Raw genomic sequence first — 23082 nt, forward strand, 5'->3', positions numbered from 1 at the left:
GTAACTTTCAGACCGTGAGGAACCACGCAACCCATAATACCTTTTTGAAAAGCCCCAAGAGAGCTTCTGGCAAGGCAATGGGTCTTCGTTCCATTGGACCATTCTCGAGGGCAGATTTTGACGTTTGAAGGCAGTTAAGATGTTTTTTTGTGATCCCGACACAATTAGTTACGGCTCCAAAACAGTGTTTGGACATGGTTATCGCTTGTTTTTGGACGTTGGAAGCACGTCCAAGGTGACTAAACCGGTCCGCATATCAAGTGGGACCCACATCGAATGATCCATTCAGTTTTCAAAAAAGGATATATGCGATTGCATGGGATATACTAACGGATGCGATCATACCAGCACTAATGCACCGGATCCCATCAGAACTCCGCAGTTAAGCGTGCTTGGGCGAGAGTAATACTAGGATGGGTGACCTCCCGAGAAGTCCTCGTGTTGCATCCCTCCTCCCCCCCCCCCCCCTTTTTTTTTTTTGGTTGTTTCGCAAGACTATAGTACATAGAGAACGTCGTAACTTTCGGACCGTGAGGAACCACGCAACCCATAATACCTTTTTGAAAATCCCCAAGAGAGCTTCTGGCAAGGCAATGGGTCTTTGTTCCATTGGACCATTCTCGAGGGCAGATTTTGACGTTTGAAGGCAGTTAAGATGTTTTTTTGTGATCCCGACACAATTAGTTACGGCTCCAAAACAGTGTTTGGACATGGTTATTGCTTGTTTTTGGACGTTGGAAGCACGTCCAAGGTGACTAAACCTGTCCGCATATCAAGTGGGACCCACATCGAATGATCCATTCAGTTTTCAAAAAAGAATATATGCGATTGCATGGGATATACTAACGGATGCGATCATACCAGCACTAATGCACCGGATCCCATCAGAACTCCGCAGTGAAGCGTGCTTGGGCGAGAGTAGTACTAGGATGGGTGACTTTCCGGGAAGTCCTCGTGTTGCATTCCTCCCCCCCCCTTTTTTTTTTTTTTTTGGTTGTTTCGCAATACTATAGTACATAGAGAACGTCGTAACTTTCAGACCGTGAGGAACCACGCAACCCATAATACCTTTTTGAAAAGCCCCAAGAGAGCTTCTGGCAAGGCAATGGGTCTTCGTTCCATTGGACCATTCTCGAGGGCAGATTTTGACGTTTGAAGGCAGTTAAGATGTTTTTTTGTGATCCCGACACAATTAGTTACGGCTCCAAAACAGTGTTTGGACATGGTTATCGCTTGTTTTTGGACGTTGGAAGCACGTCCAAGGTGACTAAACCGGTCCGCATATCAAGTGGGACCCACATCGAATGATCCATTCAGTTTTCAAAAAAGGATATATGCGATTGCATGGGATATACTAACGGATGCGATCATACCAGCACTAATGCACCGGATCCCATCAGAACTCCGCAGTGAAGCGTGCTTGGGCGAGAGTAATACTAGGATGGGTGACCTCCCGAGAAGTCCTCGTGTTGCATCCCTCCTCCCCCCCCCCCTTTTTTTTTTTTGGTTGTTTCGCAAGACTATAGTACATAGAGAACGTCGTAACTTTCGGACCGTGAGGAACCACGCAACCCATAATACCTTTTTGAAAAGCCCCAAGAGAGCTTCTGGCAAGGCAATGGGTCTTCGTTCCATTGGACCATTCTCGAGGGCAGATTTTGACGTTTGAAGGCAGTTAAGATGTTTTTTTGTGATCCCGACACAATTAGTTACGGCTCCAAAACAGTGTTTGGACATGGTTATTGCTTGTTTTTGGACGTTGGAAGCACGTCCAAGGTGACTAAACCGGTCCGCATATCAAGTGGGACCCACATCGAATGATCCATTCAGTTTTCAAAAAAGGATATATGCGATTGCATGGGATATACTAACGGATGCGATCATACCAGCACTAATGCACCGGATCCCATCAGAACTCCGCAGTGAAGCGTGCTTGGGCGAGAGTAGTACTAGGATGGGTGACTTTCCGGGAAGTCCTCGTGTTGCATCCCTCCCCCCCCCCCCCCTTTTTTTTTTTTTTGGTTGTTTCGCAATACTATAGTACATAGAGAACGTCGTAACTTTCAGACCGTGAGGAACCACGCAACCCATAATACCTTTTTGAAAAGCCCCAAGAGAGCTTCTGGCAAGGCAATGGGTCTTCGTTCCATTGGACCATTCTCGAGGGCAGATTTTGACGTTTGAAGGCAGTTAAGATGTTTTTTTGTGATCCCGACACAATTAGTTACGGCTCCAAAACAGTGTTTGGACATGGTTATCGCTTGTTTTTGGACGTTGGAAGCACGTCCAAGGTGACTAAACCGGTCCGCATATCAAGTGGGACCCACATCGAATGATCTATTCAGTTTTCAAAAAAGGATATATGCGATTGCATGGGATATACTAACGGATGCAATCATACCAGCACTAATGCACCGGATCCCATCAGAACTCCGCAGTTAAGCGTGCTTGGGCGAGAGTAATACTAGGATGGGTGACCTCCCGAGAAGTCCTCGTGTTGCATCCCTCCCCCCCCCCCCCCCCCCCTTTTTTTTTTTGGTTGTTTCGCAAGACTATAGTACATAGAGAACGTCGTAACTTTCGGACCGTGAGGAACCACGCAACCCATAATACCTTTTTGAAAAGCCCCAAGGGAGCTTCTGGCAAGGCAATGGGTCTTTGTACCATCGGACCATTCTCGAGGGCAGATTTTGACGTTTGAAGGCAGTTAAGATGTTTTTTTGTGATCCCGACACAATTAGTTACGACTCCAAAACAGTGTTTGGACATGGTTATCGCTTGTTTTTGGACGTTGGAAGCACGTCCAAGGTGACTAAACCGGTCCGCATATCAAGTGGGACCCACATCGAATGATCCATTCAGTTTTCAAAAAAGGATATATGCGATTGCATGGGATATACTAACGGATGCGATCATACCAGCACTAATGCACCGGATCCCATCAGAACTCCGCAGTGAAGCGTGCTTGGGCGAGAGTAGTACTAGGATGGGTGACTTTCCGGGAAGTCCTCGTGTTGCATTCCTCCCCCCCCTTTTTTTTTTTTTTTTGGTTGTTTCGCAATACTATAGTACATAGAGAACGTCATAACTTTCAGACCGTGAGGAACCACGCAACCCATAATACCTTTTTGAAAAGCCCCAAGAGAGCTTCTGGCAAGGCAATGGGTCTTCGTTCCATTGGACCATTCTCGAGGGCAGATTTTGACGTTTGAAGGCAGTTAAGATGTTTTTTTGTGATCCCGACACAATTAGTTACGGCTCCAAAACAGTGTTTGGACATGATTATCGCTTGTTTTTGGACGTTGGAAGCACGTCCAAGGTGACTAAACCGGTCCGCATATCAAGTGGGACCCACATCGAATGATCCATTCAGTTTTCAAAAAAGGATATATGCGATTGCATGGGATATACTAACGGATGCGATCATACCAGCACTAATGCACCGGATCCCATCAGAACTCCGCAGTTAAGCGTGCTCGGGCGAGAGTAATACTAGGATGGGTGACCTCCCGAGAAGTCCTCGTGTTGCATCCCTCCTCCCCCCCCCCCCCCCTTTTTTTTTTTTGGTTGTTTCGCAAGACTATAGTACATAGAGAACGTCGTAACTTTCGGACCGTGAGGAACCACGCAACCCATAATACCTTTTTGAAAATCCCCAAGAGAGCTTCTGGCAAGGCAATGGGTCTTTGTTCCATTGGACCATTCTCGAGGGCAGATTTTGACGTTTGAAGGCAGTTAAGATGTTTTTTTGTGATCCCGACACAATTAGTTACGGCTCCAAAACAGTGTTTGGACATGGTTATTGCTTGTTTTTGGACGTTGGAAGCACGTCCAAGGTGACTAAACCGGTCCGCATATCAAGTGGGACCCACATCGAATGATCCATTCAGTTTTCAAAAAAGAATATATGCGATTGCATGGGATATACTAACGGATGCGATCATACCAGCACTAATGCACCGGATCCCATCAGAACTCCGCAGTGAAGCGTGCTTGGGCGAGAGTAGTACTAGGATGGGTGACTTTCCGGGAAGTCCTCGTGTTGCATTCCTCCCCCCCCCCCTTTTTTTTTTTTTTTTGGTTGTTTCGCAATACTATAGTACATAGAGAACGTCGTAACTTTCAGACCGTGAGGAACCACGCAACCCATAATACCTTTTTGAAAAGCCCCAAGAGAGCTTCTGGCAAGGCAATGGGTCTTTGTACCATTGGACAATTCTCGATTGCAGATTTTGACGTTTGAAGGCAGTTAAGATGTTTTTTTGTGATCCCGACACAATTAGTTACGACTCCAAAACAGTGTTTGGACATGGTTATCGCTTGTTTTTGGACGTTGGAAGCACGTCCAAGGTGACTAAACCGGTCCGCATATCAAGTGGGACCCACATCGAATGATCCATTCAGTTTTCAAAAAAGGATATATGCGATTGCATGGGATATACTAACGGATGCGATCATACCAGCACTAATGCACCGGATCCCATCAGAACTCCGCAGTGAAGCGTGCTTGGGCGAGAGTAGTACTAGGATGGGTGACTTTCCGGGAAGTCCTCGTGTTGCATTCCTCCCCCCCCTTTTTTTTTTTTTTTTGGTTGTTTCGCAATACTATAGTACATAGAGAACGTCGTAACTTTCAGACCGTGAGGAACCACGCAACCCATAATACCTTTTTGAAAAGCCCCAAGAGAGCTTCTGGCAAGGCAATGGGTCTTCGTTCCATTGGACCATTCTCGAGGGCAGATTTTGACGTTTGAAGGCAGTTAAGATGTTTTTTTGTGATCCCGACACAATTAGTTACGGCTCCAAAACAGTGTTTGGACATGGTTATCGCTTGTTTTTGGACGTTGGAAGCACGTCCAAGGTGACTAAACCGGTCCGCATATCAAGTGGGACCCACATCGAATGATCCATTCAGTTTTCAAAAAAGGATATATGCGATTGCATGGGATATACTAACGGATGCGATCATACCAGCACTAATGCACCGGATCCCATCAGAACTCCGCAGTTAAGCGTGCTTGGGCGAGAGTAATACTAGGATGGGTGACCTCCCGAGAAGTCCTCGTGTTGCATCCCTCCTCCCCCCCCCCCCCCCCTTTTTTTTTTTTGGTTGTTTCGCAAGACTATAGTACATAGAGAACGTCGTAACTTTCGGACCGTGAGGAACCACGCAACCCATAATACCTTTTTGAAAATCCCCAAGAGAGCTTCTGGCAAGGCAATGGGTCTTTGTTCCATTGGACCATTCTTGAGGGCAGATTTTGACGTTTGAAGGCAGTTAAGATGTTTTTTTGTGATCCCGACACAATTAGTTACGGCTCCAAAACAGTGTTTGGACATGGTTATCGCTTGTTTTTGGACGTTGGAAGCACGTCCAAGGTGACTAAACCGGTCCGCATATCAAGTGGGACCCACATCGAATGATCTATTCAGTTTTCAAAAAAGGATATATGCGATTGCATGGGATATACTAACGGATGCGATCATACCAGCACTAATGCACCGGATCCCATCAGAACTCCGCAGTTAAGCGTGCTTGGGCGAGAGTAATACTAGGATGGGTGACCTCCCGAGAAGTCCTCGTGTTGCATCCCTCCCCCCCCCCCCCCCCCCTTTTTTTTTTTGGTTGTTTCGCAAGACTATAGTACATAGAGAACGTCGTAACTTTCGGACCGTGAGGAACCACGCAACCCATAATACCTTTTTGAAAAGCCCCAAGGGAGCTTCTGGCAAGGCAATGGGTCTTTGTACCATCGGACCATTCTCGAGGGCAGATTTTGACGTTTGAAGGCAGTTAAGATGTTTTTTTGTGATCCCGACACAATTAGTTACGGCTCCAAAACAGTGTTTGGACATGGTTATTGCTTGTTTTTGGACGTTGGAAGCACGTCCAAGGTGACTAAACCGGTCCACATATCAAGTGGGACCCACATCGAATGATCCATTCAGTTTTCAAAAAAGAATATATGCGATTGCATGGGATATACTAACGGATGCGATCATACCAGCACTAATGCACCGGATCCCATCAGAACTCCGCAGTGAAGCGTGCTTGGGCGAGAGTAGTACTAGGATGGGTGACTTTCCGGGAAGTCCTCGTGTTGCATCCCTCCCCCCCCCCCCCCCCCCCTTTTTTTTTTTTTGGTTGTTTCGCAATACTATAGTACATAGAGAACGTCGTAACTTTCGGACCGTGAGGAACCACGCAACCCATAATACCTTTTTGAAAAGCCCCAAGGGAGCTTCTGGCAAGGCAATGGGTCTTTGTACCATCGGACCATTCTCGAGGGCAGATTTTGACGTTTGAAGGCAGTTAAGATGTTTTTTTGTGATCCCGACACAATTAGTTACGGCTCCAAAACAGTGTTTGGACATGGTTATTGCTTGTTTTTGGACGTTGGAAGCACGTCCAAGGTGACTAAACCGGTCCGCATATCAAGTGGGACCCACATCGAATGATCCATTCAGTTTTCAAAAAAGAATATATGCGATTGCATGGGATATACTAACGGATGCGATCATACCAGCACTAATGCACCGGATCCCATCAGAACTCCGCAGTGAAGCGTGCTTGGGCGAGAGTAGTACTAGGATGGGTGACTTTCCGGGAAGTCCTCGTGTTGCATTCCTCCCCCCCCCCCCCCCCCTTTTTTTTTTTTTTGGTTGTTTCGCAATACTATAGTACATAGAGAACGTCGTAACTTTCAGACCGTGAGGAACCACGCAACCCATAATACCTTTTTGAAAAGCCCCAAGAGAGCTTCTGGCAAGGCAATGGGTCTTCGTACCATTGGACCATTCTCGAGGGCAGATTTTGACGTTTGAAGGCAGTTAAGATGTTTTTTTGTGATCCCGACACAATTAGTTACGGCTCCAAAACAGTGTTTGGACATGGTTATTGCTTGTTTTTGGACGTTGGAAGCACGTCCAAGGTGACTAAACCGGTCCGCATATCAAGTGGGACCCACATCGAATGATCCATTCAGTTTTCAAAAAAGGATATATGCGATTGCATGGGATATACTAACGGATGCGATCATACCAGCACTAATGCACCGGATCCCATCAGAACTCCGCAGTTAAGCGTGCTTGGGCGAGAGTAATACTAGGATGGGTGACCTCCCGAGAAGTCCTCGTGTTGCATCCCTCCCCCCCCCCCCCCCCTTTTTTTTTTTTGGTTGTTTCGCAAGACTATAGTACATAGAGAACGTCGTAACTTTCGGACCGTGAGGAACCACGCAACCCATAATACCTTTTTGAAAAGCCCCAAGGGAGCTTCTGGCAAGGCAATGGGTCTTTGTACCATCGGACCATTCTCGAGGGCAGATTTTGACGTTTGAAGGCAGTTAAGATGTTTTTTTGTGATCCCGACACAATTAGTTACGGCTCCAAAACAGTGTTTGGACATGGTTATTGCTTGTTTTTGGACGTTGGAAGCACGTCCAAGGTGACTAAACCGGTCCACATATCAAGTGGGACCCACATCGAATGATCCATTCAGTTTTCAAAAAAGAATATATGCGATTGCATGGGATATACTAACGGATGCGATCATACCAGCACTAATGCACCGGATCCCATCAGAACTCCGCAGTGAAGCGTGCTTGGGCGAGAGTAGTACTAGGATGGGTGACTTTCCGGGAAGTCCTCGTGTTGCATCCCTCCCCCCCCCCCCCCCCTTTTTTTTTTTTGGTTGTTTCGCAAGACTATAGTACATAGAGAACGTCGTAACTTTCGGACCGTGAGGAACCACGCAACCCATAATACCTTTTTGAAAAGCCCCAAGGGAGCTTCTGGCAAGGCAATGGGTCTTTGTACCATCGGACCATTCTCGAGGGCAGATTTTGACGTTTGAAGGCAGTTAAGATGTTTTTTTGTGATCCCGACACAATTAGTTACGGCTCCAAAACAGTGTTTGGACATGGTTATTGCTTGTTTTTGGACGTTGGAAGCACGTCCAAGGTGACTAAACCGGTCCGCATATCAAGTGGGACCCACATCGAATGATCCATTCAGTTTTCAAAAAAGAATATATGCGATTGCATGGGATATACTAACGGATGCGATCATACCAGCACTAATGCACCGGATCCCATCAGAACTCCGCAGTGAAGCGTGCTTGGGCGAGAGTAGTACTAGGATGGGTGACTTTCCGGGAAGTCCTCGTGTTGCATCCCTCCCCCCCCCCCCCCCTTTTTTTTTTTTTTGGTTGTTTCGCAATACTATAGTACATAGAGAACGTCGTAACTTTCGGACCGTGAGGAACCACGCAACCCATAATACCTTTTTGAAAAGCCCCAAGGGAGCTTCTGGCAAGGCAATGGGTCTTTGTACCATCGGACCATTCTCGAGGGCAGATTTTGACGTTTGAAGGCAGTTAAGATGTTTTTTTGTGATCCCGACACAATTAGTTACGGCTCCAAAACAGTGTTTGGACATGGTTATTGCTTGTTTTTGGACGTTGGAAGCACGTCCAAGGTGACTAAACCGGTCCGCATATCAAGTGGGACCCACATCGAATGATCCATTCAGTTTTCAAAAAAGAATATATGCGATTGCATGGGATATACTAACGGATGCGATCATACCAGCACTAATGCACCGGATCCCATCAGAACTCCGCAGTGAAGCGTGCTTGGGCGAGAGTAGTACTAGGATGGGTGACTTTCCGGGAAGTCCTCGTGTTGCATTCCTCCCCCCCCCCCCCCCCTTTTTTTTTTTTTTGGTTGTTTCGCAATACTATAGTACATAGAGAACGTCGTAACTTTCGGACCGTGAGGAACCACGCAACCCATAATACCTTTTTGAAAAGCCCCAAGAGAGCTTCTGGCAAGGCAATGGGTCTTCGTACCATTGGACCATTCTCGAGGGCAGATTTTGACGTTTGAAGGCAGTTAAGATGTTTTTTTGTGATCCCGACACAATTAGTTACGGCTCCAAAACAGTGTTTGGACATGGTTATTGCTTGTTTTTGGACGTTGGAAGCACGTCCAAGGTGACTAAACCGGTCCGCATATCAAGTGGGACCCACATCGAATGATCCATTCAGTTTTCAAAAAAGGATATATGCGATTGCATGGGATATACTAACGGATGCGATCATACCAGCACTAATGCACCGGATCCCATCAGAACTCCGCAGTGAAGCGTGCTTGGGCGAGAGTAGTACTAGGATGGGTGACTTTCCGGGAAGTCCTCGTGTTGCATCCCTCCCCCCCCCCCCCCCCCCCTTTTTTTTTTTTTGGTTGTTTCGCAATACTATAGTACATAGAGAACGTCGTAACTTTCGGACCGTGAGGAACCACGCAACCCATAATACCTTTTTGAAAAGCCCCAAGGGAGCTTCTGGCAAGGCAATGGGTCTTTGTACCATCGGACCATTCTCGAGGGCAGATTTTGACGTTTGAAGGCAGTTAAGATGTTTTTTTGTGATCCCGACACAATTAGTTACGGCTCCAAAACAGTGTTTGGACATGGTTATTGCTTGTTTTTGGACGTTGGAAGCACGTCCAAGGTGACTAAACCGGTCCACATATCAAGTGGGACCCACATCGAATGATCCATTCAGTTTTCAAAAAAGAATATATGCGATTGCATGGGATATACTAACGGATGCGATCATACCAGCACTAATGCACCGGATCCCATCAGAACTCCGCAGTGAAGCGTGCTTGGGCGAGAGTAGTACTAGGATGGGTGACTTTCCGGGAAGTCCTCGTGTTGCATCCCTCCCCCCCCCCCCCCCCCTTTTTTTTTTTTTGGTTGTTTCGCAAGACTATAGTACATAGAGAACGTCGTAACTTTCGGACCGTGAGGAACCACGCAACCCATAATACCTTTTTGAAAAGCCCCAAGGGAGCTTCTGGCAAGGCAATGGGTCTTTGTACCATCGGACCATTCTCGAGGGCAGATTTTGACGTTTGAAGGCAGTTAAGATGTTTTTTTGTGATCCCGACACAATTAGTTACGGCTCCAAAACAGTGTTTGGACATGGTTATTGCTTGTTTTTGGACGTTGGAAGCACGTCCAAGGTGACTAAACCGGTCCACATATCAAGTGGGACCCACATCGAATGATCCATTCAGTTTTCAAAAAAGAATATATGCGATTGCATGGGATATACTAACGGATGCGATCATACCAGCACTAATGCACCGGATCCCATCAGAACTCCGCAGTGAAGCGTGCTTGGGCGAGAGTAGTACTAGGATGGGTGACTTTCCGGGAAGTCCTCGTGTTGCATCCCTCCCCCCCCCCCCCCCCTTTTTTTTTTTTGGTTGTTTCGCAATACTATAGTACATAGAGAACGTCGTAACTTTCGGACCGTGAGGAACCACGCAACCCATAATACCTTTTTGAAAAGCCCCAAGGGAGCTTCTGGCAAGGCAATGGGTCTTTGTACCATCGGACCATTCTCGAGGGCAGATTTTGACGTTTGAAGGCAGTTAAGATGTTTTTTTGTGATCCCGACACAATTAGTTACGGCTCCAAAACAGTGTTTGGACATGGTTATTGCTTGTTTTTGGACGTTGGAAGCACGTCCAAGGTGACTAAACCGGTCCGCATATCAAGTGGGACCCACATCGAATGATCCATTCAGTTTTCAAAAAAGAATATATGCGATTGCATGGGATATACTAACGGATGCGATCATACCAGCACTAATGCACCGGATCCCATCAGAACTCCGCAGTGAAGCGTGCTTGGGCGAGAGTAGTACTAGGATGGGTGACTTTCCGGGAAGTCCTCGTGTTGCATTCCTCCCCCCCCCCCCCCCCCTTTTTTTTTTTTTTTGGTTGTTTCGCAATACTATAGTACATAGAGAACGTCGTAACTTTCAGACCGTGAGGAACCACGCAACCCATAATACCTTTTTGAAAAGCCCCAAGAGAGCTTCTGGCAAGGCAATGGGTCTTCGTACCATTGGACCATTCTCGAGGGCAGATTTTGACGTTTGAAGGCAGTTAAGATGTTTTTTTGTGATCCCGACACAATTAGTTACGACTCCAAAACAGTGTTTGGACATGGTTATTGCTTGTTTTTGGACGTTGGAAGCACGTCCAAGGTGACTAAACCGGTCCGCATATCAAGTGGGACCCACATCGAATGATCCATTCAGTTTTCAAAAAAGGATATATGCGATTGCATGGGATATACTAACGGATGCGATCATACCAGCACTAATGCACCGGATCCCATCAGAACTCCGCAGTTAAGCGTGCTTGGGCGAGAGTAATACTAGGATGGGTGACCTCCCGGGAAGTCCTCGTGTTGCATCCCTCCCCCCCCCCTTTTTTTTTTTTGGTTGTTTCGCAAGACTATAGTACATAGAGAACGTCGTAACTTTCAGACCGTGAGGAACCACGCAACCCATAATACCTTTTTGAAAAGCCCCAAGAGAGCTTCTGGCAAGGCAATGGGTCTTCGTACCATTGGACCATTCTCGAGGGCAGATTTTGACGTTTGAAGGCAGTTAAGATGTTTTTTTGTGATCCCGACACAATTTGTTACGGCTCCAAAACAGTGTTTGGACATGGTTATCGCTTGTTTTTGGACGTTGGAAGCACGTCCAAGGTGACTAAACCGGTCCGCATATCAAGTGGGACCCACATCGAATGATCCATTCAGTTTTCAAAAAAGGATATATGCGATTGCATGGGATATACTAACGGATGCGATCATACCAGCACTAATGCACCGGATCCCATCAGAACTCCGCAGTTAAGCGTGCTTGGGCGAGAGTAATACTAGGATGGGTGACCTCCCGAGAAGTCCTCGTGTTGCATCCCTCCCCCCCCCCCCCTTTTTTTTTTTTGGTTGTTTCGCAAGACTATAGTACATAGAGAACGTCGTAACTTTCGGACCGTGAGGAACCACGCAACCCATAATACCTTTTTGAAAAGCCCCAAGGGAGCTTCTGGCAAGGCAATGGGTCTTTGTACCATCGGACCATTCTCGAGGGCAGATTTTGACGTTTGAAGGCAGTTAAGATGTTTTTTTGTGATCCCGACACAATTAGTTACGGCTCCAAAACAGTGTTTGGACATGGTTATCGCTTGTTTTTGGACGTTGGAAGCACGTCCAAGGTGACTAAACCGGTCCGCATATCAAGTGGGACCCACATCGAATGATCCATTCAGTTTTCAAAAAAGGATATATGCGATTGCATGGGATATACTAACGGATGCGATCATACCAGCACTAATGCACCGGATCCCATTAGAACTCCGCAGTTAAGCGTGCTTGGGCGAGAGTAATACTAGGATGGGTGACCTCCCGGGAAGTCCTCGTGTTGCATCCCTCCCCCCCCCCCTTTTTTTTTTTTGGTTGTTTCGCAAGACTATAGTACATAGAGAACGTCGTAACTTTCAGACCGTGAGGAACCACGCAACCCATAATACCTTTTTGAAAAGCCCCAAGAGAGCTTCTGGCAAGGCTATGGGTCTTCGTACCATTGGACCATTCTCGAGGGCAGATTTTGACGTTTGAAGGCAGTTAAGATGTTTTTTTGTGATCCCGACACAATTAGTTACGGCTCCAAAACAGTGTTTGGACATGGTTATCGCTTGTTTTTGGACGTTGGAAGCATTTCCAAGGTGACTAAACCGGTCCGCATATCAAGTGGGACCCACATCGAATGATCCATTCAGTTTTCAAAAAAGGATATATGCGATTGCATGGGATATACTAACGGATGCGATCATACCAGCACTAATGCACCGGATCCCATCAGAACTCCGCAGTTAAGCGTGCTTGGGCGAGAGTAATACTAGGATGGGTGACCTCCCGAGAAGTCCTCGTGTTGCATCCCTCCCCCCCCCCCCCCCCTTTTTTTTTTTGGTTGTTTCGCAAGACTATAGTACATAGAGAACGTCGTAACTTTCGGACCGTGAGGAACCACGCAACCCATAATACCTTTTTGAAAAGCCCCAAGGGAGCTTCTGGCAAGGCAATGGGTCTTTGTACCATCGGACCATTCTCGAGGGCAGATTTTGACGTTTGAAGGCAGTTAAGATGTTTTTTTGTGATCCCGACACAATTAGTTACGGCTCCAAAACAGTGTTTGGACATGGTTATTGCTTGTTTTTGGACGTTGGAAGCACGTCCAAGGTGACTAAACCGGTCTGCATATCAAGTGGGACCCACATCGAATGATCCATTCAGTTTTCAAAAAAGAATATATGCGATTGCATGGGATATACTAACGGATGCGATCATACCAGCACTAATGCACCGGATCCCATCAGAACTCCGCAGTGAAGCGTGCTTGGGCGAGAGTAGTACTAGGATGGGTGACTTTCCGGGAAGTCCTCGTGTTGCATCCCTCCCCCCCCCCCCCTTTTTTTTTTTGGTTGTTTCGCAAGACTATAGTACATAGAGAACGTCGTAACTTTCAGACCGTGAGGAACCACGCAACCCATAATACCTTTTTGAAAAGCCCCAAGAGAGCTTCTGGCAAGGCTATGGGTCTTCGTACCATTGGACCATTCTCGAGGGCAGATTTTGACGTTTGAAGGCAGTTAAGATGTTTTTTTGTGATCCCGACACAATTAGTTACGGCTCCAAAACAGTGTTTGGACATGGTTATCGCTTGTTTTTGGACGTTGGAAGCATTTCCAAGGTGACTAAACCGGTCCGCATATCAAGTGGGACCCACATCGAATGATCCATTCAGTTTTCAAAAAAGGATATATGCGATTGCATGGGATATACTAACGGATGCGATCATACCAGCACTAATGCACCGGATCCCATCAGAACTCCGCAGTTAAGCGTGCTTGGGCGAGAGTAATACTAGGATGGGTGACCTCCCGAGAAGTCCTCGTGTTGCATCCCTCCCCCCCCCCCCCTTTTTTTTTTTGGTTGTTTCGCAAGACTATAGTACATAGAGAACGTCGTAACTTTCGGACCGTGAGGAACCACGCAACCCATAATACCTTTTTGAAAAGCCCCAAGGGAGCTTCTGGCAAGGCAATGGGTCTTGTACCATCGGACCATTCTCGAGGGCAGATTTTGACGTTTGAAGGCAGTTAAGATGTTTTTTTGTGATCCCGACACAATTAGTTACGGCTCCAAAACAGTGTTTGGACATGGTTATTGCTTGTTTTTGGACGTTGGAAGCACGTCCAAGGTGACTAAACCGGTCCGCATATCAAGTGGGACCCACATCGAATGATCCATTCAGTTTTCAAAAAAGAATATATGCGATTGCATGGGATATACTAACGGATGCGATCATACCAGCACTAATGCACCGGATCCCATCAGAACTCCGCAGTGAAGCGTGCTTGGGCGAGAGTAGTACTAGGATGGGTGACTTTCCGGGAAGTCCTCGTGTTGCATCCCTCCCCCCCCCCCCCCCCTTTTTTTTTTTTTTTGGTTGTTTCGCAATACTATAGTACATAGAGAACGTCGTAACTTTCAGACCGTGAGGAACCACGCAACCCATAATACCTTTTTGAAAAGCCCCAAGAGAGCTTCTAGCAAGGCAATGGGTCTTTGTACCATCGGACCATTCTCGAGGGCAGATTTTGACGTTTGAAGGCAGTTAAGATGTTTTTTTGTGATCCCGACACAATTAGTTACGGCTCCAAAACAGTGTTTGGACATGGTTATTGCTTGTTTTTGGACGTTGGAAGCACGTCCAAGGTGACTAAACCGGTCCGCATATCAAGTGGGACCCACATCGAATGATCCATTCAGTTTTCAAAAAAGGATATATGCGATTGCATGGGATATACTAACGGATGCGATCATACTAGCACTAATGCACCGGATCCCATCAGAACTCCGCAGTTAAGCGTGCTTGGGCGAGAGTAATACTAGGATGGGTGACCTCCCGGGAAGTCCTCGTGTTGCATCCCTCCCCCCCCCCCCCCTTTTTTTTTTTGGTTGTTTCGCAAGACTATAGTACATAGAGAACGTCGTAACTTTCAGACCGTGAGGAACCACGCAACCCATAATACCTTTTTGAAAAGCCCCAAGAGAGCTTCTGGCAATGCAATGGGTCTTTGTTCCATTGGACCATTCTCGAGGGCAGATTTTGACGTTTGAAGGCAGTTAAGATGTTTTTTTGTGATCCCGACACAATTAGCTACGGCTCCAAAACTGTGTTTCGACATGGTTATTGCTTGTTTTTTGGACGTTGGAAGCACGTCCAAGGTGACTAAATCGGTCCGCATATCAAGTGGGACCCACATCGAATGATCCATTCAGTTTTCAAAAAAGGATATATGCGATTGCATGGGATATACTAACGGATGCGATCATACCAGCACTAATGCACCGGATCCCATCAGAACTCCGCAGTTAAGCGTGCTTGGGCGAGAGTAGTACTAGGATGGGTGACCTCCCGGGAAGTCCTCGTGTTGCATCCCTCCCCCCCCCCCCTTTTTTTTTTTGGTTGTTTCGCAAGACTATAGTACATAGAGAACATCGTAACTTTCAGACCGTGAGGAAACACGCAACCCATAATACCTTTTTGAAAAGCCCCAAGAGAGCTTCTGGCAATGCAATGGGTCTTTGTTCCATTGGACCATTCTCGAGGGCAGATTTTGACGTTTGAAGGCAGTTAAGATGTTTTTTTGTGATCCCGACACAATTAGTTACGGCTCCAAAACAGTGTTTCGACATGGTTATTGCTTGTTTTTTGGACGTTGGAAGCACGTCCAAGGTGACTAAACCGGTCCGCATATCAAGTGGGACCCACATCGAATGATCCATTCAGTTTTCAAAAAAGGATATATGCGATTGCATGGGATATACTAACGGATGCGATCATACCAGCACTAATGCACCGGATCCCATCAGAACTCCGCAGTTAAGCGTGCATGGGCGAGAGTATTACTAGGATGGGTGACCTCCTGGGAAGTCCTCGTGTTGCATCCCTCCCCCCCCCCCCCCCCCCTTTTTATTTTTTGGTTGTTTCGCAAGACTATAGTATATTGAGAACGTCATAACTTTCAGACCGTGAGGAACCACGCAACCCATAATACCTTTTTGAAAAGCCCCAAGAGAGCTTCTGGCAAGGCAATGTGTCTTCGTACCATTGGACCATTCTCGAGGGCAGATTTTGACGTTTGAAGGCAGTTAAGATGTTTTTTTGTGATCCCGACACAATTAGTTACGGCTCCAAAACAGTGTTTGGACATGGTTATCGCTTGTTTTTGGACGTTGGAAGAACGTCCAAGGTGACTTAACCGGTCCGCATATCAAGTGGGACCCACATCAAATGATCCATTCAGTTTTCAAAAAAGGATATATGCGATTGCATGGGATATACTAACGGATGCGATCATACCAGCACTAATACACCAGATCCCATCAGAACTCCGCAGTTAAGCATGCTTGGGCGAGAGTAGTACTAGGATGGGTGACCTCCCGGGAAGTCCTCGTGTTGCATCCCTCCCCCCCCCTTTTTTTTTTTGGTTGTTTCGCAAGACTATAGTACATAGAGAACGTCGTAACTTTCAGACCGTGAGGAACCACGCAACACATAATACCTTATTGAAAAGCCCCAAGAGATTCTTCTGGCAAGGCAATCGGTATTCGTACCATTGGACCATTCTTGAGGGCAGATTTTGACGTTTGAAGGCATTTAAGATGTTTTTTGTGATCCCGACACAATTAGTTACGGCTCCAAAACAGAGTTTGGACATGGTTATCGCTTGTTTTTCGACGTTGGAAGCACGTCAAGGTGACTAAACTGGTCCGCCTATCAAGTGGGACCCACATTGAATGATCCATTCAGTTTTCAAAAAAGGATATATGCGATTGCATGGGATATACTAACAGATGCGATCATATCAGCACTAATGCACCGGATCCCATCGTAACTCCGCAGTTAAGTGTGCTTGGGCGAGAGTAGTACTAGGATGGGTGACCTCCCGGGAAGTCCTCGTGTTGCTTCCCTCCCCCCTTTTTTTTTTTTTTGGTTGTTTCGCAAGACTATAGTACATAGAGAACATCGTAACTTTTAGACCGTGTGGAACCACGCAACACATAATACCTTATTGAAAAGCCCCAAGAGAGCTTCTGGCAAGGAAATGGGTATTCGTACCATTGGACCATTCTCGAGGGCAGATTTTGACGTTTGAATACATTTAAGATGTTTTTTGTGATCCCGACACAATTAGTTACGGCTCCAAAACAGAGTTTGGACATGGTTATCGCTTGTTTTTCGACGTTGGAAGCACGTCCAAGGTGACTAAACCGGTCTGCATATCAAGTGGGACCCACATCGAATGATCCATTCAGTTTTCAAAAAAGGATATATGCGATTGCATGGGATATACTAACGGATGCGATCATACTAGCACTAATGCACCGGATCCATCAGAACCTCGCAGTTAAGTGTGCTTGGGCGAGAGTAGTACTAGGATGGGTGACCTCCCGGGAAGTCCTCGTGTTGCTTCCCTCCCCCCCTTTTTTTTTTTGGTTGTTTCGCAAGACTATAGTACATAGAGAACGTCGTAACTTTTAGACCGTGAGGAACCACGCAACACATAATACCTTATTGAAAAGCCCCAAGAGATCTTCTGGCAAGGAAATGAGTATTCGTACCATTGGACCATTCTCGAGGGCAGATTTGACGTTTGAAGGCATTTAAGATGTTTTTTGTGATCCCGACACAATTAGTTACGGCTCCAAAACAGAGTTTGGACATGGTTATCGCTTGTTTTTCGACGTTGGAAGCACGTCCAAGGTGACTAAACTGGTCCGCATATCAAGTGGGACCCACATTGAATGATCCACTCAGTTTTCAAAAAAGGATATATGCGATTGCATGGGATATACTAACAGATGCGATTATACCAGCACTAATGCACCGGATCCCATCAGAACTCCGCAGTTAAGCGTGCTTGGGCGAGAGTACTACTAGGATGGGTTACCTCTTGGGAAGTCCTCGTGTTGCATCCCTGCCCCCCCCTTTTTTTTTTTTTTGATTGTTTCGCAAGACTATAGTACATAGAGAACGTCGTAACTTTCAGACCGTGAGGAACCACGCAACCCATAATACCTTTTTGAAAAGCCCCAAGAGAGCTTCTGGCAAGGCAATGGGTCTTTGTTCCATTGAACCTTTCTCGAGGGAAGATTTTGACGTTTCAAGGCAGTTAAGATGTTTTTTTGTGATCCCGACACAATTAGTTACGGCTCCAAAACAGTGTTTGGACATGATTATCGCTTGTTTTTTGACGTTTGAAGCACATCCAAGGTGACTAACCCGGTCTGCATATCAAGTGGGACCCACATCGAATGATCCATTCAGTTTTCAAAAAAGGATATATGCGATTGCATGGGATATACTAACGGATGCGATCATACCAGCACTAATGCACCGGATCCATCAGAACTCCGCAGTTAAGTGTGCTTGGGCGAGAGTAGTACTAGGATGGGTGACCTCCCGGGAAGTCCTCGTGTTGCTTCCCTCCCCCCTTTTTTTTTTTTTTGGTTGTTTCGCAAGACTATAATACATAGAGAACATCGTAACTTTCAGACCGTGTGGAACCACGCAACACATAATACCTTATTGAAAAGCCCCAAGAGATCTTCTGGCAAGGAAATGGGTATTCGTACCATTGGACCATTCTCGAGGGCAGATTTTGACGTTTGAATACATTTAAGATGTTTTTTGTGATCCCGACACAATTAGTTACGGCTCCAAAACAGAGTTTGGACATGGTTATCGCTTGTTTTTCGACGTTGGAAGCACATCCAAGGTGACTAAACCGGTCTGCATATCAAGTGGGACCCACATCGAATGATCCATTCAGTTTTCAAAAAAGGATATATGCGATTGCATGGGATATACTAATGGATGCGATCATACTAGCACTAATGCACCGGATCCATCAGAACTTTGCAGTTAAGTGTGCTAGGGCGAGAGTAGTACTAGGATGGGTGACCTCCCGGGAAGTCCTCGTGTTGCATCCCTCCCCCCCCCTTTTTTTTTTGGTTGTTTCGCAAGACTATAGTACATAGAGAACGTCGTAACTTTCAGACCGTGAGGAACCACGCAACCCATAATACCTTTTTGAAAAGCCCCAAGAGAGCTTCTGGCAAGGCAATGGGTCTTTGTACCATTGGACCATTCTCGAGGGCAGATTTTGACGTTTGAAGGCAGTTAAGATGTTTTTTTGTGATCCCGACACAATTAGTTACGGCTCCAAAACAGTGTTTGGACATGGTTATCGCTTGTTTTTGGACGTTGGAAGCACGTCCAAGGTGACTAAACCGGTCCGCATATCAAGTGGGACCCACATTGAATGATCCATTCAGTTTTCAAAAAAGGATATATGCGATTGCATGGGATATACTAACGGATGCGATCATACCAGCACTAATGCACCGAATCCCATCAGAACTCCGCAGTTATGCGTGCTTGGGCGAGAGTATTACTAGGATGGGTGACCTCTCGGGAAGTCCTCTTGTTGCATCCCTCCCCCCCTTTTTTTATTTTTTGGTTGTTTCGCAAGACTATAGTAAATAGAGAACGTCGTAACTTTCAGACTGTGAGGAACCACGCAACCCATAATACCTTTTTGAAAAGCCCCAAGAGAGCTTCTGGCAAGGCAATGGGTCTTTGTACCATTGAACCATTCTCAAGGGCAGATTTTGACGTTTGAAGGCAGTTAAGATGTTTTTTTGTGATCCCGACACAATTAGTTACGGCTCCAAAACAGTGTTTGGACATGATTATCGCTTGTTTTTCGACCTTTGCAGCACGTCCAAGGTGACTAAACCGGTCTGCATATCAAGTGGGACCCACATCGAATGATCCATTCAGTTTTCAAAAAAGGATATATGCGATTGCATGGGATATACTAACGGATGCGATCATACCAGCACTAATGCACCGGATCCATCAGAACCCCGTAGTTAAGTGTGCTTGGGCGAGAGTAGTACTAGGATGGGTGACCTCCCGGGAAGTCCTCGTGTTGCTTCCCTCCCCCCCTTTTTTTTTTTTTGGTTGTTTCGCAAGACTATAGTACATAGAGAACGTCGTAACTTTCAGACCGTGAGGAACCACGCAACACATAATACCTTATTGAAAAGCCCCAAGAGATTCTTCTGGCAAGGCAATCGGTATTCGTACCATTGGACCATTCTTGAGGGCAGATTTTGACGTTTGAAGGCATTTAAGATGTTTTTTGTGATCCCGACACAATTAGTTACGGCTCCAAAACAGAGTTTGGACATGGTTATCGCTTGTTTTTCGACATTGGAAGCACGTCAAGGTGACTAAACTGGTCCGCCTATCAAGTGGGACCCACATTGAATGATCCATTCAGTTTTCAAAAAAGGATATATGCGATTGCATGGGATATACTAACAGATGCGATCATATCAGCACTAATGCACCGGATCCCATCGGAACTCCGCAGTTAAGTGTGCTTGGGCGAGAGTAGTACTAGGATGGGTGACCTCCCGGGAAGTCCTCGTGTTGCTTCCCTCCCCCCTTTTTTTTTTTTTTGGTTGTTTCGCAAGACTATAGTACATAGAGAACATCGTAACTTTCTGACCGTGTGGAACCACGCAACACATAATACCTTATTGAAAAGCCCCAAGAGATCTTCTGGCAAGGAAATGGGTATTCGTACCATTGGACCATTCTCGAGGGCAGATTTTGACGTTTGAATACATTTAAGATGTTTTTTGTGATCCCGACACAATTAGTTACGGCTCCAAAACAGAGTTTGGACATGGTTATCGCTTGTTTTTCGACGTTGGAAGCACATCCAAGGTGACTAAACCGGTCTGCATATCAAGTGGGACCCACATCGAATGATCCATTCAGTTTTCAAAAAAGGATATATGCGATTGCATGGGATATACTAACGGATGCGATCATACTAGCACTAATGCACCGGATCCATCAGAACTTTGCAGTTAAGTGTGCTAGGGCGAGAGTAGTACTAGGATGGGTGACCTCCCGGGAAGTCCTCGTGTTGCATCCCTCCCCCCCCCTTTTTTTTTTGGTTGTTTCGCAAGACTATAGTACATAGAGAACGTCGTAACTTTCAGACCGTGAGGAACCACGCAACCCATAATACCTTTTTGAAAAGCCCCAAGAGAGCTTCTGGCAAGGCAATGGGTCTTTGTACCATTGGACCATTCTCGAGGGCAGATTTTGACGTTTGAAGGCAGTTAAGATGTTTTTTTGTGATCCCGACACAATTAGTTACGGCTCCAAAACAGTGTTTGGACATGGTTATCGCTTGTTTTTGGACGTTGGAAGCACGTCCAAGGTGACTAAACCGGTCCGCATATCAAGTGGGACCCACATTGAATGATCCATTCAGTTTTCAAAAAAGGATATATGCGATTGCATGGGATATACTAACGGATGCGATCATACCAGCACTAATGCACCGAATCCCATCAGAACCCCGCAGTTAAGCGTGCTTGGGCGAGAGTATTACTAGGATGGGTGACCTCTCGGGAAGTCCTCGTGTTGCATCCCTCCCCCCCTTTTTTTATTTTTTGGTTGTTTCGCAAGACTATAGTAAATAGAGAACGTCGTAACTTTCAGACTGTGAGGAACCACGCAACCCATAATACCTTTTTGAAAAGCCCCAAGAGAGCTTCTGGCAAGGCAATGGGTCTTTGTACCATTGAACCATTCTCAAGGGCAGATTTTGACGTTTGAAGGCAGTTAAGATGTTTTTTTGTGATCCCGACACAATTAGTTACGGCTCCAAAAAAGTGTTTGGACATGATTATCGCTTGTTTTTCGACCTTTGCAGCACGTCCAAGGTGACTAAACCGGTCTGCATATCAAGTGGGACCCACATCGAATGATCCATTCAGTTTTCAAAAAAGGATATATGCGATTGCATGGGATATACTAACGGATGCGATCATACCAGCACTAATGCACCGGATCCATCAGAACCCCGTAGTTAAGTGTGCTTGGGCGAGAGTAGTACTAGGATGGGTGACCTCCCGGGAAGTCCTCGTGTTGCTTCCCTCCCCCCCTTTTTTTTTTTTGGTTGTTTCGCAAGACTATAGTACATAGAGAACGTCGTAACTTTCAGACCGTGAGGAACCACGCAACACATAATACCTTATTGAAAAGCCCCAAGAGATTCTTCTGGCAAGGCAATCGGTATTCGTACCATTGGACCATTCTTGAGGGCAGATTTTGACGTTTGAAGGCATTTAAGATGTTTTTTGTGATCCCGACACAATTAGTTACGGCTCCAAAACAGAGTTTGGACATGGTTATCGCTTGTTTTTCGACGTTGGAAGCACGTCAAGGTGACTAAACTGGTCCGCCTATCAAGTGGGACCCACATTGAATGATCCATTCAGTTTTCAAAAAAGGATATATGCGATTGCATGGGATATACTAACAGATGCGATCATATCAGCACTAATGCACCGGATCCCATCGGAACTCCGCAGTTAAGTGTGCTTGGGCGAGAGTAGTACTAGGATGGGTGACCTCCCGGGAAGTCCTCGTGTTGCTTCCCTCCCCCCTTTTTTTTTTTTTGGTTGTTTCGCAAGACTATAGTACATAGAGAACATCGTAACTTTCTGACCGTGTGGAACCACGCAACACATAATACCTTATTGAAAAGCCTCAAGAGATCTTCTGGCAAGGAAATGGGTATTCGTACCATTGGACCATTCTCGAGGGCAGATTTTGACGTTTGAATACATTTAAGATGTTTTTTGTGATCCCGACACAATTAGTTACGGCTCCAAAACAGAGTTTGGACATGGTTATCGCTTGTTTTTCGACGTTGGAAGCACGTCCAAGGTGACTAAACTGGTCCGCATATCAAGTGGGACCCACATTGAATGATCCACTCAGTTTTCAAAAAAGGATATATGCGATTGCATGGGATATACTAACGGATGCGATCATACTAGCACTAATGCACCGGATCCATCAGAACTTCGCAGTTAAGTGTGCTTGGGAGAGAGTAGTACTAGGATGGGTGACCTCCCGGGAAGTCCTCGTGTTGCTTCCCTCCCCCCTTTTTTTTTTTTTGGTTGTTTCGCAAGACTATAGTACATAGAGAACGTTGTAACTTTTAGACCGTGAGGAACCACGCAACACATAATACCTTATTG

At 46.1% G+C, this 23082-nt stretch overlaps 35 non-coding genes and 10 pseudogenes across 35 annotated transcripts; all 45 read left to right on the plus strand.

The window, feature by feature from the left end:
• Positions 1-331: 331 nt before the first annotated feature.
• LOC147932649 (5S ribosomal RNA) lies at positions 332-450 on the plus strand. The gene has a single exon (XR_015575856.1). It is a non-coding gene; the product is annotated as a 5S ribosomal RNA (ribosomal RNA).
• Positions 451-847: 397 nt separating this feature from the next.
• On the plus strand, positions 848-966 carry LOC147932650 (5S ribosomal RNA). Its single transcript, XR_015576119.1, has one exon. It is a non-coding gene; the product is annotated as a 5S ribosomal RNA (ribosomal RNA).
• A 393-nt stretch (positions 967-1359) lies between these two features.
• Positions 1360-1478, plus strand: LOC147932651 (5S ribosomal RNA). The gene has a single exon (XR_015576139.1). It is a non-coding gene; the product is annotated as a 5S ribosomal RNA (ribosomal RNA).
• A 394-nt stretch (positions 1479-1872) lies between these two features.
• On the plus strand, positions 1873-1991 carry LOC147932652 (5S ribosomal RNA). Its single transcript, XR_015575976.1, has one exon. It is a non-coding gene; the product is annotated as a 5S ribosomal RNA (ribosomal RNA).
• Positions 1992-2387: 396 nt separating this feature from the next.
• On the plus strand, positions 2388-2506 carry LOC147932653 (5S ribosomal RNA). The gene has a single exon (XR_015575987.1). It is a non-coding gene; the product is annotated as a 5S ribosomal RNA (ribosomal RNA).
• Positions 2507-2904: 398 nt separating this feature from the next.
• LOC147932654 (5S ribosomal RNA) lies at positions 2905-3023 on the plus strand. The gene has a single exon (XR_015576120.1). It is a non-coding gene; the product is annotated as a 5S ribosomal RNA (ribosomal RNA).
• Positions 3024-3415: 392 nt separating this feature from the next.
• On the plus strand, positions 3416-3534 carry LOC147932655 (5S ribosomal RNA). Its single transcript, XR_015575986.1, has one exon. It is a non-coding gene; the product is annotated as a 5S ribosomal RNA (ribosomal RNA).
• A 398-nt stretch (positions 3535-3932) lies between these two features.
• On the plus strand, positions 3933-4051 carry LOC147932656 (5S ribosomal RNA). Its single transcript, XR_015576121.1, has one exon. It is a non-coding gene; the product is annotated as a 5S ribosomal RNA (ribosomal RNA).
• Positions 4052-4446: 395 nt separating this feature from the next.
• LOC147932657 (5S ribosomal RNA) lies at positions 4447-4565 on the plus strand. Its single transcript, XR_015576122.1, has one exon. It is a non-coding gene; the product is annotated as a 5S ribosomal RNA (ribosomal RNA).
• A 392-nt stretch (positions 4566-4957) lies between these two features.
• LOC147932658 (5S ribosomal RNA) lies at positions 4958-5076 on the plus strand. Its single transcript, XR_015575857.1, has one exon. It is a non-coding gene; the product is annotated as a 5S ribosomal RNA (ribosomal RNA).
• A 399-nt stretch (positions 5077-5475) lies between these two features.
• Positions 5476-5594, plus strand: LOC147932659 (5S ribosomal RNA). Its single transcript, XR_015575858.1, has one exon. It is a non-coding gene; the product is annotated as a 5S ribosomal RNA (ribosomal RNA).
• Positions 5595-5991: 397 nt separating this feature from the next.
• On the plus strand, positions 5992-6110 carry LOC147932660 (5S ribosomal RNA). The gene has a single exon (XR_015575977.1). It is a non-coding gene; the product is annotated as a 5S ribosomal RNA (ribosomal RNA).
• Positions 6111-6510: 400 nt separating this feature from the next.
• On the plus strand, positions 6511-6629 carry LOC147932661 (5S ribosomal RNA). Its single transcript, XR_015576123.1, has one exon. It is a non-coding gene; the product is annotated as a 5S ribosomal RNA (ribosomal RNA).
• Positions 6630-7028: 399 nt separating this feature from the next.
• LOC147932662 (5S ribosomal RNA) lies at positions 7029-7147 on the plus strand. Its single transcript, XR_015575859.1, has one exon. It is a non-coding gene; the product is annotated as a 5S ribosomal RNA (ribosomal RNA).
• Positions 7148-7543: 396 nt separating this feature from the next.
• On the plus strand, positions 7544-7662 carry LOC147932663 (5S ribosomal RNA). The gene has a single exon (XR_015575978.1). It is a non-coding gene; the product is annotated as a 5S ribosomal RNA (ribosomal RNA).
• Positions 7663-8058: 396 nt separating this feature from the next.
• LOC147932664 (5S ribosomal RNA) lies at positions 8059-8177 on the plus strand. The gene has a single exon (XR_015575979.1). It is a non-coding gene; the product is annotated as a 5S ribosomal RNA (ribosomal RNA).
• Positions 8178-8574: 397 nt separating this feature from the next.
• On the plus strand, positions 8575-8693 carry LOC147932665 (5S ribosomal RNA). Its single transcript, XR_015576124.1, has one exon. It is a non-coding gene; the product is annotated as a 5S ribosomal RNA (ribosomal RNA).
• Positions 8694-9091: 398 nt separating this feature from the next.
• Positions 9092-9210, plus strand: LOC147932666 (5S ribosomal RNA). The gene has a single exon (XR_015575980.1). It is a non-coding gene; the product is annotated as a 5S ribosomal RNA (ribosomal RNA).
• Positions 9211-9610: 400 nt separating this feature from the next.
• Positions 9611-9729, plus strand: LOC147932667 (5S ribosomal RNA). The gene has a single exon (XR_015575981.1). It is a non-coding gene; the product is annotated as a 5S ribosomal RNA (ribosomal RNA).
• A 398-nt stretch (positions 9730-10127) lies between these two features.
• Positions 10128-10246, plus strand: LOC147932668 (5S ribosomal RNA). The gene has a single exon (XR_015575983.1). It is a non-coding gene; the product is annotated as a 5S ribosomal RNA (ribosomal RNA).
• A 396-nt stretch (positions 10247-10642) lies between these two features.
• Positions 10643-10761, plus strand: LOC147932669 (5S ribosomal RNA). The gene has a single exon (XR_015576126.1). It is a non-coding gene; the product is annotated as a 5S ribosomal RNA (ribosomal RNA).
• Positions 10762-11161: 400 nt separating this feature from the next.
• LOC147932670 (5S ribosomal RNA) lies at positions 11162-11280 on the plus strand. Its single transcript, XR_015575753.1, has one exon. It is a non-coding gene; the product is annotated as a 5S ribosomal RNA (ribosomal RNA).
• Positions 11281-11670: 390 nt separating this feature from the next.
• Positions 11671-11789, plus strand: LOC147932671 (5S ribosomal RNA). The gene has a single exon (XR_015575861.1). It is a non-coding gene; the product is annotated as a 5S ribosomal RNA (ribosomal RNA).
• A 393-nt stretch (positions 11790-12182) lies between these two features.
• Positions 12183-12301, plus strand: LOC147932672 (5S ribosomal RNA). Its single transcript, XR_015575933.1, has one exon. It is a non-coding gene; the product is annotated as a 5S ribosomal RNA (ribosomal RNA).
• A 391-nt stretch (positions 12302-12692) lies between these two features.
• Positions 12693-12811, plus strand: LOC147932673 (5S ribosomal RNA). Its single transcript, XR_015575862.1, has one exon. It is a non-coding gene; the product is annotated as a 5S ribosomal RNA (ribosomal RNA).
• Positions 12812-13206: 395 nt separating this feature from the next.
• LOC147932674 (5S ribosomal RNA) lies at positions 13207-13325 on the plus strand. Its single transcript, XR_015575984.1, has one exon. It is a non-coding gene; the product is annotated as a 5S ribosomal RNA (ribosomal RNA).
• Positions 13326-13717: 392 nt separating this feature from the next.
• LOC147932675 (5S ribosomal RNA) lies at positions 13718-13836 on the plus strand. The gene has a single exon (XR_015575863.1). It is a non-coding gene; the product is annotated as a 5S ribosomal RNA (ribosomal RNA).
• A 391-nt stretch (positions 13837-14227) lies between these two features.
• Positions 14228-14346, plus strand: LOC147932676 (5S ribosomal RNA). The gene has a single exon (XR_015575985.1). It is a non-coding gene; the product is annotated as a 5S ribosomal RNA (ribosomal RNA).
• Positions 14347-14745: 399 nt separating this feature from the next.
• On the plus strand, positions 14746-14864 carry LOC147932677 (5S ribosomal RNA). The gene has a single exon (XR_015576144.1). It is a non-coding gene; the product is annotated as a 5S ribosomal RNA (ribosomal RNA).
• Positions 14865-15258: 394 nt separating this feature from the next.
• LOC147932678 (5S ribosomal RNA) lies at positions 15259-15377 on the plus strand. The gene has a single exon (XR_015576406.1). It is a non-coding gene; the product is annotated as a 5S ribosomal RNA (ribosomal RNA).
• Positions 15378-15769: 392 nt separating this feature from the next.
• Positions 15770-15888, plus strand: LOC147932679 (5S ribosomal RNA). Its single transcript, XR_015575868.1, has one exon. It is a non-coding gene; the product is annotated as a 5S ribosomal RNA (ribosomal RNA).
• A 398-nt stretch (positions 15889-16286) lies between these two features.
• LOC147932680 (5S ribosomal RNA) lies at positions 16287-16405 on the plus strand. Its single transcript, XR_015576136.1, has one exon. It is a non-coding gene; the product is annotated as a 5S ribosomal RNA (ribosomal RNA).
• A 387-nt stretch (positions 16406-16792) lies between these two features.
• On the plus strand, positions 16793-16911 carry LOC147932681 (5S ribosomal RNA; annotated as a pseudogene).
• A 387-nt stretch (positions 16912-17298) lies between these two features.
• On the plus strand, positions 17299-17416 carry LOC147932682 (5S ribosomal RNA; annotated as a pseudogene).
• A 384-nt stretch (positions 17417-17800) lies between these two features.
• Positions 17801-17919, plus strand: LOC147932683 (5S ribosomal RNA). Its single transcript, XR_015576516.1, has one exon. It is a non-coding gene; the product is annotated as a 5S ribosomal RNA (ribosomal RNA).
• A 391-nt stretch (positions 17920-18310) lies between these two features.
• Positions 18311-18428, plus strand: LOC147932684 (5S ribosomal RNA; annotated as a pseudogene).
• A 387-nt stretch (positions 18429-18815) lies between these two features.
• On the plus strand, positions 18816-18933 carry LOC147932685 (5S ribosomal RNA; annotated as a pseudogene).
• A 387-nt stretch (positions 18934-19320) lies between these two features.
• Positions 19321-19439, plus strand: LOC147932686 (5S ribosomal RNA; annotated as a pseudogene).
• A 389-nt stretch (positions 19440-19828) lies between these two features.
• Positions 19829-19946, plus strand: LOC147932687 (5S ribosomal RNA; annotated as a pseudogene).
• Positions 19947-20333: 387 nt separating this feature from the next.
• Positions 20334-20452, plus strand: LOC147932688 (5S ribosomal RNA). Its single transcript, XR_015576593.1, has one exon. It is a non-coding gene; the product is annotated as a 5S ribosomal RNA (ribosomal RNA).
• Positions 20453-20839: 387 nt separating this feature from the next.
• LOC147932689 (5S ribosomal RNA) lies at positions 20840-20957 on the plus strand (annotated as a pseudogene).
• A 387-nt stretch (positions 20958-21344) lies between these two features.
• On the plus strand, positions 21345-21463 carry LOC147932690 (5S ribosomal RNA; annotated as a pseudogene).
• A 389-nt stretch (positions 21464-21852) lies between these two features.
• LOC147932691 (5S ribosomal RNA) lies at positions 21853-21970 on the plus strand (annotated as a pseudogene).
• Positions 21971-22356: 386 nt separating this feature from the next.
• On the plus strand, positions 22357-22475 carry LOC147932692 (5S ribosomal RNA). Its single transcript, XR_015576594.1, has one exon. It is a non-coding gene; the product is annotated as a 5S ribosomal RNA (ribosomal RNA).
• A 386-nt stretch (positions 22476-22861) lies between these two features.
• Positions 22862-22979, plus strand: LOC147932693 (5S ribosomal RNA; annotated as a pseudogene).
• The last annotated feature ends 103 nt before the right edge of the window (positions 22980-23082 follow it).

This window comes from Camelina sativa, chromosome 12, assembly GCF_030686135.1.
Source record: "Camelina sativa cultivar CO46 ecotype springtype chromosome 12, ASM3068613v1".
Classification (NCBI taxonomy): domain Eukaryota; kingdom Viridiplantae; phylum Streptophyta; class Magnoliopsida; order Brassicales; family Brassicaceae; genus Camelina; species Camelina sativa.